The sequence below is a fragment of the Copadichromis virginalis genome, linkage group LG6 (assembly GCF_057382275.1).
Source record: "Copadichromis virginalis isolate Kocher_CV1m ecotype Utaka linkage group LG6, C_Virginalis_male_GT1.1, whole genome shotgun sequence".
NCBI classification, from domain to species: domain Eukaryota; kingdom Metazoa; phylum Chordata; class Actinopteri; order Cichliformes; family Cichlidae; genus Copadichromis; species Copadichromis virginalis.
In genome coordinates this window covers 21,757,066-21,766,248 of record NC_140623.1, presented here as the reverse complement: position 1 = coordinate 21,766,248, position 9,183 = coordinate 21,757,066, and the positions used below count along the sequence as shown (strand labels likewise).

General features: G+C 49.0%; 1 long non-coding RNA gene across 1 annotated transcript; it reads right to left on the bottom strand.

Moving 5' to 3' along the window:
- Positions 1-779: 779 nt before the first annotated feature.
- On the bottom strand, positions 780-1,524 carry LOC146707753 (uncharacterized). Its single transcript, XR_014921087.1, has 4 exons — positions 1,417-1,524; positions 1,232-1,305; positions 1,092-1,139; positions 780-955 (listed from the first exon to the last, which is right to left on the bottom strand). It is a non-coding gene; the product is annotated as an uncharacterized LOC146707753 (long non-coding RNA).
- Positions 1,525-9,183: the final 7,659 nt, after the last annotated feature.

Sequence of the window (9,183 nt, the reverse complement as noted above, 5' to 3'; positions counted from 1 at the left end):
AAGGAGAGCTTAACTTCTGTCTTGCTAGCTTGCCCTGCGCTCTTCCTTCTGACGATGCTGTCTGTGTTGAGCGCTCAGTGGATCTGCGCTCGACAGTGCAGCCTAGGCGGAGTAGTCGAACGCAGATTCACTGAGCGCTCAACACAGACAGCATCGTCAGAAGGAAAGTTGATAAAATAAATTACAAATGTTGTATTGTTCGATACATATGTGTACCGAACCGAAAGCACTGTATCGAACGGTTCAATATCGATACGAATACCTTTGCACCCCTAGTGTTCTGGCATAGATCACACACCTCCTAGGAGAGGTCGTATCTTCTCTTGCTGATATATGGTATAGCAAACACACGTATATCTGTTTGAGTGTAAGAGCCTTTTGTTTAGATGGACCACTAGACTCCTGGCACACACACACAACGCACGGTACTCTTTGTGTGTATGAAACGTCATATGTTAATGAACCTATGCATATTCATGTAACCACAATAAAAGGAGTGCTATGGGGAACCTGGCTGAGAGTCTGACGGAGGTCAAGTGGGTGGAACGACACTTGGCTCCAGGTCGGTCTTCTTCGTGTTATTGGGTAATGATCAGACAAAATGATTTGGGAGAAACTGCATGAACAAGGAGATGTCGTTTATATTGACTAGAATAATCTGTTCTTGTTTTGTTTTTTTTTAACTTTTTTTAAAACAGAGTCACTCAGAAATAAGCGGGGATTTTCAATAATCGTGTAAATAAATAAAAAAATCCCAGTGCAATTTAACATAGGTTTTTATTCATTGTTTGTTCGTTTTCAATTCCTCCTTTGTGGCAGTAATAGCTGTTGGTTAAAGAGCAGCTTATCGTATAGCAGCAAGAAGCAAAGCAAGGAGCGTTGAATTCTGCAGAAGTGCTGGATTCAGTAGAAAAGGTAGGAGCAGGGTAAGACGATTTAGGGAAGGCCCAGTAGTCTGCAAGAGAATCAGTAATATATATTATCACATGTGATAATGCATTCTCTGGTGAATAACTTCTTAGAGATGTGTAAATATCAGAGAGTCAAGTGTGTCTAATGTTCAAACCTAGAAAGACAAACATGAGACTCACCCCCTCCCTAGATGAAGAACGTGCATCGCGCTCGTGTGCTGAGTCATTCTGTTTAAAAACAAACAGTTTTATACAGTCTCTGGTTACACAGTTACACGCACAGTGCAAGATATATCATTCTACAGTCATGTTACACTTACAGGATTTGCCAGAGCAAGGCTCAGCAGGCATCCAAGCAGAAACACAACCTTGATCATGGTTTCAGTGATTTCACCTGTTAACAATATTTCAGATGAGATGTGGTGAAAACCATCTGCAAAATCACCATTCAACCAACATTATACTGAAAACAGAGAAGCAATAAGAGATTGATGAGAAATGTTACCGTCAGGTCTTCACAACTTCAGCAGACTGTCTCAGAGATGTGGATGATTGTGGTAATGCTGTACTGACAGCAGAGCTTTTTATACACAGTTGCAAGAGATGATTTAATCTCATTTGCGTAACTGTTGGGAAACTGTAATTCTTAGAAAAACGTCTCATCTTAACAAGGGTAAATACAATTAGGCAACAATCAGGGACACACCTGATTAATCTTTTTGCTGCAACACAGTGATGTGAGATTGACCAGGTATGAGTCACATACAAAACTAACTGTTGTTTGTATATGTTCCTTTAACCCTTGTGTGCCCGCCTGTTCTCGGGGCGTGGGTCGTGGTGACCCCCCGAGGGGGGTGTGTGTGTGTGTGTGTGTGTGTTGTTATTAGGATGGTATTGATGATGATGATGATGATGATGATGATGATAGGGTGGGGGTCGCTAGGACCCCCTCGGGGCATATGTGTGTTATGGTGATTAGGGTGGGGGTCGCTAGGACCCCCCCGGGGCATATATGTGTTATTATGATGATGATGATGATGATGATGATAGGGTGGGGGTCGCTAGGACCCCCTCGGGGCATATATGTGTTATGATGATGATGATGATGATGATGATAGGGTGGGGGTCGCTAGGACCCCCTCGGGGCATATATGTGTTATGATGATGATGATGATGATAATGATAGGGTGGGGGTCGCTAGGACCCCCTCGGGGCATATATGTGTTATGATGATGATGATGATGATGATGATAGGGTGGGGGTCGCTAGGACCCCCTCGGGGAATATGTGTGTTACGGTGATGATGATGATAGGGGGGGGGGGGGGGTCGCTAGGACCACCGTGGGGCGCTTGTGTTATCACGGCGTCGGTGGCGTCTGGGGAGCGGCGGTGCGGAAGAAGCGGTGCAGTTGGGACAGTACGTGACGGCGCAGTTTGTACACACGTGCACTCGGCACTCGCGGCACAGGATCTTGGTCTTGACGTCTTTGCTCCTGGGACACACACGGCACCTTCGCCTCTTGACCGGAGAGGAGTCGCGTGGCGTAGCGTTAGAGGCTGCCTCGGCGGTAGCGCCTCAGGCCGCGACTCTGCTGCCTCCTCCTCCTCGCGCTAAAGCCCTGGCTTCGAGCATGGGGCGCGCGAGCGCTTTGCCCAGTCGCTCGAGGAAGAGCCGTCGTCTGTTGAGCTTGCCCGGCATCCAGTCGGGGTGAATTTCCCTCCACAACACGAACGCGTTGTAGGCCGCCACGTCGACCATGTTGTGGAAAAGGGCCACGGGCCACCTGCGGGTCTTTCTCCTGCAGCTGTACGTGCTCACGACCTTGTCCAGGTTGTCGACGCCTCCCTTGGTGCGGTTGTAATGCAGCACCAAGGGCGGTTTTGCGCCGCTTCTGTCGCTGCTTTTGTTGCCGCCGCCGCTGCTGCTGCTGATGATGATGCTGTTGCTGTCGCCGATGCGGCGGCTAGGCCAGGGCTCGGGGCCGGAGCGATGGTGGTAACGGGGAGCTGTGGTGAGGAGCAGCACGTTCTTGTTCTTCTTGGCCATGTAGGAGAGGATGATCGTGTCGGGCCCTCGTCCTCCTCCTCGTCCTCCTCCTCGTCCCGCGGAGCCGCCGAGTACCACGGATTCGATGGAGCCCACGGCCCTGCCCTTGACGCAGCGCAGCTCTCTGGGGATCTCGGGTCTGTTCGACCGCAGAGTGCCCAGCACGGTGTGGCCTCTCTCGCGATAGAGCCTGTCGGCGAGCTCGCGCGAGGTGAAAAAGTTGTCGCACGTGACGCTGCGTCCCGGAGTCAGTCCCTCGGTGAGGTCCACGACCACTCGAGTGGCCAGGTGCTTTTCGGGAGGGCCGCGCTTGTTGGGCTTGCCGGTGTAGACTTGCATCTTCCACGCGTAGCTGGAACGCGCGTCGCACGCCACCCATATCTTGATCCCGTACCTGGCCGGCTTGCTGGGCATGTACTGTCTGAACGGACACCGTCCTGATGGAGAGAGAGAGAGAGAGAGAGAGAGAGAGAGATGGAAATGGGGAGAGAGAGAGATGGAAATGGAGAGAGAGAGAGAGAGAGAGAGAGAGATGGAGATGGAGAGAGAGAGAGAGAGATGGAGATGGAGAGAGAGAGAGAGAGAGTGAGAGAGAGAAAGAGAGAGAGAGATGGAGAGAGAGAGAGGGAGAGAGAGATGGAGAGAGAGAGAGAGATGGAGAGAGAGAGCGAGAGAGAGATGGAGAGAGAGAGAGAGAGAGATGGAGATGGATGGATGGAGAGAGAGAGAGAGACAGAGGTGTGGACTCGAGTCACATGACTTGGACTCGAGTCAGACTCGAGTCATTAATTTTATGACTTTAGACTTGACTTGAAAAAATGTTCTAAGACTTGTGACTTGACTTGGACTTTTACACCAATGACTTGGGACTTGAATTGGACTTGAACCGGTTTACTTGAAAAGACTTGATATTTTACCCCAAATATAAAATTTAACATGCATATTATATGGAGATTGAAAATGTGACGTCATTCACGGGTAGAACCGCAAAGGATTCTGGGAACTCGTGGCAAGCGGTACTAGCGCACACAGGCTTTCAATTAAAATCAGTCACACAGCGATAAAAAGAAACACAAAAATGTCAAGAAGCTGTTGTATTATTAACTACAATAATGACAGCCACGGGAAGCCGACGGGTAAAGAGATCGGTTGTTATCGGATTACGTCGTTGAAGAGAAATTGTTCGAGCCATGTTTCCGAAGTAACAAAGACGCGACTGGATTGCAGCCATTCAAAGATCAAATATAACGTCCTAGAACACTCCAGCTCACAGGTTAGTCTGCTCCAAACATTTACACAAAGGTCAGTCTGCTGTTGTAGTCAATACGTCATTTTTCATAACATAATTGGTGATATAGGTTACAAGCAAGTCTGGCGCTGAACAGAAATTGTCGCGCTATGCTCCTTTATTTATTGTGCATAAATAGTAAATTATCCTGACACAATATTGCGTTTCGCTTCTGTTATTATGGTACACTGACAAAAACACATACTTTTATTCACAGGATAAAACAGGTTTTTTGTATCACTAATTGTCCAGTACGATTACAGCATACAATATTATTGTCACTGCTACATTTCTGTGATGCTACCAGAAATTATTTCCACTACTAATTAATTACCGTTGAGCTCAAAGGTCCTATTAATAAACGGTTGATGAATGTGTATTTATGAAGACGATTTGTGAGACTGGTAAACTTATGATAGGTACGATGGTCTTTCGTTCTACACGGTGCGTTTCAAGGTCCTGTACCCATCCGTCGGTAAACTGTACCTGGGCTTGTTGCAGTGACCTGAAGTTACTAAACTTCATGAGTGTATGCACTCACTCCAAGAAGCGTATGATTATAAATATGCATATAAATATCCTAAGATGAGATAGCTGACTTCATCTAACTAGCAAATGTTTTCCAGGCTACGTTGGTGATACAGTTTTTTTTAATATGTATGATATTTTTGTCATGCGATTTTAAAGCTGGTCCTACAACCGCATCCAAGAATAACATGCAGCTTATCTCAGAACTGTCGGTGAAAATTATTCTTGGAGCTAAGTTTAATTGAGCTGCATTTTATAGAGGTGCAATTTCACAATTTGTGTATATTTTCTAAGTTCACTATTTTGTATGTGTTGAGAAAAACACAGATTTTAAAATTACATGGTCTAATATTTACATTTAGCATATAACTGCAACATTATTTTTTCGTTTGTTTTTTTTAAAGACTCGAAAGGACTTGAAATTCAAAGTTTCAGACTTGTGACTTGACTTGGACTTTTACACCAGTGACTTGAGACTCGACTCTGACTTGCCTGACATTACTTGAGACTTGACTTGAGACTTGAGGATAAAGACTTGAGACTTACTTGAGACTTGCAAAACAATGACTTGGTCCCACCTCTGGAGAGAGATGTGAGAAAGTGTGGGGGAGATTGGGGCAGAAACACAAGGAGAAGAGACGTGAGTTTGACAGAGAACGCGCTTGCTTGCTTGCAAGCGTGAAAGACATAAAGAGTCATGCGAAAGCACAAACGCGGAACCCAACACGAATATACAACGAAGCGAACTAGCCTGTTTTCGCCATTCCCGCTCCTATTCCTCCTCTCTTATCCCAGTCACACACACACACACACACACCACGTACGTACCTCTGAACGGCACCAGTCTCTCGTCGACGGTGACCTCCGGTCCCGGGCGGTACATGGCGGGCAACCTCGCGCACCACTCATCCCACACGGCTCTGATGGGGGCCAGTTTGTCGTAGCTATCGCCGCCGTTGCCGTCGCCTCGCCCGGCTCGTCTGGTCTCTCTGTCGTCGAAGCGCAGCGCGCTCGAGTAGGCTCGAAAAGTCTTGAGCGGCATCGTGGCTCTGAACACGGACCTGCCGCTCTCGGCGTGCCACAGGCTCTCACAGGCCTCTCGAGGACATCTTCTTTTTCTTCTTCTTCTTCATCATCATCGGCGAGGACGTCTTCATCTTCTTCTTCTTCTTCTAATTCTTCTTCTTCTTCTTCTTCTTCATAGTCTTTGTCTTCTTCTTCATCGTCATCGTTATAATCATCGGCGAGGACATCTTCTTCTTTTTCTTCTTCTTCTTCATCATCATCAAATCAAATCAAATCACTTTTATTGTCACATCACATGTGCAGGCACACTGGCACAGCACATGCGAGTGAAATTCTTGTGTGCGAGCCCCACAAGCAACAGAGATGTGCAAACACAACAACACAAACGAGCAAAATACAAGAATGGCCAACCTGAAACTAATAAATATATGTACAATATATAATAGTGTATGCATTTCTGGATGTGTATACTAAATATTTTCCTACGTGTGTGTGTGTGTGTGTGTGTGTGTGTGTGTGTATACACATTTTTACAAATTAAATAGTAAAAAAAAATAAATAAAAAAAATAAAAAATAATAATAATAATAATAATAATAATAATAAAATATATAAAATATACAGAGTTGAATATGTGCAAAACAAGTGGCATTTATATACAGTGTGGAGTGCATAATGTTGAAGTTCCAGTAGTGAAGCTGAGGTGTCTATGACGTGTTCAGCAGTCTGATGGCCTGGTGGAAGAAGCTGTCTCTCAGTCTGCTGGTACGGGACCGGATGCTGCAGAACCTCCTTCCTGATGGAAGCAGTCTGAACAGTTTATGGCTGGGGTGACCTTGATGATCCTCCCCGCTTTCCTCAGGCAGCGCTTCCTGTAGATGTCTTGGAGGGAGGGAAGCTCACCTCCAATTATCCGTTCAGAGCACCGCACTACTCGCTGGAGAGCTTTGCAGTTGTAGGCGGTGCTGTTGCCATACCAGGTGGTGATGCATCCAGTGAGGATGCTCTCAATGGCACAGTGATAGAAGGTCCTGAGGATGCGGGGGCTCATGCCGAATCTTTTCAGTCTCCTGAGAAAGAAGAGGCGCTGCTGCGCCTTCTTCACTGTTTTGTTTGTGTGTACTGACCACGTAAGATCCTCAGCCAGATGTACTCCAAGGAACCGGAAGCTGCTCACTCTCTCCACAGCAGCGCCGTTGATGGTGATGGGGGTGTGTACTTCTCTGCACCTCCGGAAGTCCACTATCAACTCCTTTGTCTTTGCGACGTTGAGGGTGAGATGGTTGTCTTGACACCAGTGGGTCAGGGCGCTGACCTCCTCCCTGTAAGCCGTCTCATCACCGTTGGTGTCGTCCGCAAACTTCACAATGATGTTGGAGCTGTTAGTGGCTGTGCAGTCATAGGTGTAGAGTGAGTACAGGAGAGGGCTCAGTACACACCCCTGTGGAGCACCAGTGTTCAGTGTGATGGGGGATGAGGTGATGCTGCCCAGTCTGACCACCTGGCGTCTGTCAGACAGGAAGCTAAGGATCCAGCTGCAGAGGGAGCTGCTCAGTCCTAGATCCTGCAGTTTCCTGTCCAGCTTCGAGGGAACGATGGTATTGAATGCTGAGCTGTAATCTACAAACAGCATCCTCACATACGTGTCTCTCTTCTCCAGGTGTGACAGGGCAGTGTGTAGTGTCAGGGCTATGGCATCATCAGTGGACCTGTTGTGGCGGTATGCAAACTGTAGAGGGTCCAGTGAGTCGGGTAGTGCAGAGCAGATGAAGTCCCTGACCAGCTTCTCGAAGCATTTGCTTACGATGGGGGTCAGGGCTACAGGTCGCCAGTCGTTCAATGAGGAGATGGTGGAGGATTTGGGTACAGGGACGATGGTGGCCATTTTGAAGCAGGCTGGGACTACAGACAGAGAGAGGGAAAGGTTGAAGATGTGCGTGAACACTCCAGCCAGCTGAGCCGCGCATGACCTGAGGACGCGGCCGGGAATCCCGTCCGGACCAGTAGCTTTGCGTGCGTTCACCTTCCTGAAGCACTTCCGCACATCCTCCTCAGACACAGTGTGCGCACTGACGTCATCCGCGGTGCGCACACTGTCCGGTCTCATGGTGTTCGCTGTGTCGAATCTAGCGTAGAATACGTTTAGATCCTCACATAGAGAGGCCGTGGTCTGCGGTGTGCTGGTTTTCCCTCTAAAGTCTGTGATCGTGTTTAGTCCCTGCCACATACTCTGAGGGTTGTCAAACTGTTGCTCCACCCTGTCCCTGTACTCACGTTTGGCTGCTTTGATCGTCTTCCGGAGTTGGTAATGTGCGTGTTTGTAGTCCGATGTGTTCGCGGAGGCAAAGGCGGTGTTCCGTGCCGCGCGAACATCTCCGTTAATCCAGGGTTTTTGATTTGGGAAGGATTTGACTGTTCTGGATGGGACGACATCTTCCACGCATTTCCTGATAAATCCACAGACTGAGTCTGTGTATTCATCAATGTCTCTGGCGGCCACGTGAAACATTTCCCAGTCCGCGTGATCAAAACAGTCCCGCAGCGCATCATCATCGGCGAGGACGTCTTCGTCTTCTTCTTCTTCTTCATAGTCTTTGTCTTCTTCGTCATCGTCGTAGTCGTAATCGTCGGCTACATCCGCGTTGCGAGTTTCACCGACAGCGCCGCGGCCGCGATCGCGCCCAGGATCATGAACGCCACCTGCAGCGCGGCCGGCGTCGTCCTCTTGCCAAATCTCCCGAGTCCCCTGCCCCAGGTCGGCGCCTGCTTCTTCTTCCTCTCCCTCTCGGCGGTTCGACTCGCCTTGCGAGCCGCCGTCCTGGCAGAGTTGCGACGCCATTTCGTAACCGCGATCCTCTTCCCCGAAATACCTATCCACCCCATCGTTTTTGTCCTCCTGATCCTCTGAGTAGCGCTCCTCCTCGTCGTCTGCGAGCGTTCGGGCCGTCGGGTCGTCGTTGTCGTCCCCCTCGGCCTCTTGCTCCTCTTCCTCCTCACTCTCGTCCTCCTCCAAGTTCTCCTGTAGCTGCTGCTGCTGCTGCTGCTGCTGCTGCCGCCGCCGCTGCTCTTGGTCTTCCTCGACCCCTAGCCCTTGATAGCGAAACGTGGCCGGTCGCAACAACGGAGCGACCGGAGCCGACCATGCAGCGTACGCCAAATGCGCTGGCGATGGCGATGGTGATGGTGAGCGGGAGGAGGAAGAGGAGGACACCGCCGGCGATTGCGATCCGCCTGTACCGACCTTAGTGCTCTTTGGCTCCCACGGTCTAGTGCGTGACATTGTCTTCTTCGTCTTCTTCTTTCTCGTTGGCACCTTGTTGCCGTTGTTGTCGTCGTTGTAGTACGGCACGCGCCCGGACATCACCTCTGTAACCCGTAACCCCG